Here is a 2,562-nt window from a genome sequence, read left to right as displayed (position 1 = left end):
TCCTCATCGAGAGCCACTGAGAGCTTCACCTTTTACACAAAATCCTGCTATTTTTTGTCTACTGTTTATGTTCTGAATAAAAACAAACTTCCTTCCCTCGCTTCCTGTTCTGCTTTAATGTAATGCTTTTAAAAACAGAGTCCTCTGCATTAACTACGACAAACTGAAATACAGTTTTTTTTTATTTGTTTCAAAGTTAAAAAAGAAAAAGAAAAGAAGAAGCAATTGTTGCTATTTTGAGAATGAGGTCCAGAGTCGGGCTGTGAAAGGTAGTTCACAGTTTTTTTTCCCGTAAGGTGAAGTTTTGACAGATTTTGAGTTGTCTGTTGTGGCACAGCGGTGTGAGAAAATGCGGCTTTGCACGTTTTTACTCGACAGGTTCTTGAGCTTGATGACATTTGTATCAACACATTTCACACTTGAAGTAAAAATACTTAAGAAAATGAATTCCACAAAAGTTTACACATAATCTGATGTGTGTTGGAGCCATCAGTATTCACCTCTGCGTAATTGTCAGAAGTTACCTGTGGGCGTATTACGGACTGTTGACTGTTAAAATCAATTTCCTGTGAAAGCAAGGCTGTGCTTCCTGTCAGATCAGACTGTCAGAGTCACAAAACCACTTCCTGTTCTCGTTCTTCTCTCAGCTTGCTCACACCTGCAGGGTGTCCTACCAACGCACATTGACACACAATTTAATTCAATTCACTTTATCTACAAAGCACTAAAATTCACAGCAGATATCATCTTGAGATACCTTACAAAAATCATTTAAACCCCATCACAAATACAGTCCAACTGATGCAGTTATGAAACGGCAAAAAAAGCTCAATTAATTACTTAATTACTCAAAGTTCCAACAGTTTCTATCTAAGGAAGCCCAGCAGGTTGCATCGAGTCATTGACCAGCGGCATCCGCTCCTCCTGGACGAGCATGTAGCGACAATAGACAACCGCTTGCATTGTGTCGCTGACTTTATGGCAATCTCTCATACCGATGATGCATGAAGGCGACAGTGGAGAGGAAAAACTCCTCTTTAACTGGAAGAAACCTCCAGCAGAACCTGACCCAGTTCAGGCCAAACGCAACTGACCGACTGCTGGGTTTGAGAAGACAGAGCAGATACACAAACAGAAACAGAACTCATGTAGGAGGATTAAGTTACAGAAAAGTAAAAAGTTAATAGCAGGAGAGAGAGAGAGAGAGAGAGAGAGAGAGAGATAAAGAGAGAGAATGTTTAGTTGTTGGCAGCATTATCAGCTGATGGTCCTGATTTGAACGCAACTCTGAGGGTTCAAATGCTGAAGTGTAAGCACAATGTGAAAATCAATGATGGTGGAAATCAAATAAACATAAATTCATGTGCAACCATTAACTGTTAGAAATTATCTTGTCCCTTTAGAAAATGGATTGAGTAATGAATTTGGAAACCGAAGGTTTTTCCCATACTGACGCTTATCTGTATGATAATAAAAGTGAACTCCAATGTTGTAGACTGCATGGGAATCTTGAGAAGCTGGATATTTAAAAAGCTCCCCATTTGATCCCAACACTATGATTTTACAGAGTTATCATTATTAATTTGTCAAAAATAAACATCTGTGCAGCTTACAGTAATTTGATTCTGAAAGTTAAAGCTGTAAGTGACTGAAACATGGAGCCAATGTGGAAACTGCAGGAAAGAGCGCAGTAACCGAATAACACAGTCATTAACTCCCCTCTGGTGGTGACAATACGGAAGCACAACGATTTTCCTTTTTTGTTTTCCGAATACGTACTTAGATGCATAATTATGTGTTTTGGTTACAGTGATGACAAACTTTTTAAGTTGGATTTATGATAGGTAAGTTTTTGTCTGTAAAAGCCAGGAAGGAATATAACGAGTCCTATATCCCGGTTGAGTTTAAAAGTAAAGATATTTTTGTGGAGCATGTGATCTGATTTTGTTTTGTTTAGCTGTACATTTAGCTGGGCACCAGTGATTTTATGCAGAAAGCCCACTCACCCTGACAAAGCACAGCCTATGAGTGGGACTATAAGTAAGTTCTTTTTCTTTTTTTAATAAGCAGAACAAATAATTTACAGTTTCCAGGTCGGATTATTGGGGCACATGCACAATTTAAAATGAGCAGTCCCAACAAATTGTGTTGCTATGAGAACCTCCCCCCCCCCCAGAATAGTGAGGTTACAATTCCAGAGAACAAATTAGCCAAATCAAATGGAAAAATCTTGTGCGTGTTCTTGACATTCCAATTTCCACTTCGTGATACAGACATGAGGAAGTCGTTGCCTAATTGTTTTTTAGGGGAAGGAACCATCCAGTTTTGCAAAGGATAAATAGTTCTCACTTCCCGTCAGACTGCTTTCTTTCATTTAAGACTTTTTTTTTTTGTCTAAAGTGAGAATTCTCAAATGATAACATACAGTGAGACCAGATGAATAAAGATGTATTTTCCTACATGTCGATAAAACTTTGATTTCAAGGAAACAACATGAGAGGAGGGGTCTAAAGCAAACGAGAGCTTTCAGCTTATTGAAACATTATGAATACCAGTAAGTTC

The sequence above is a fragment of the Gambusia affinis genome, linkage group LG04, assembly GCF_019740435.1.
Source record: "Gambusia affinis linkage group LG04, SWU_Gaff_1.0, whole genome shotgun sequence".
Taxonomy (NCBI): domain Eukaryota; kingdom Metazoa; phylum Chordata; class Actinopteri; order Cyprinodontiformes; family Poeciliidae; genus Gambusia; species Gambusia affinis.
The sequence above is the reverse complement of the archived record's forward strand: the minus strand, read 5'-3'. Positions refer to the sequence as shown.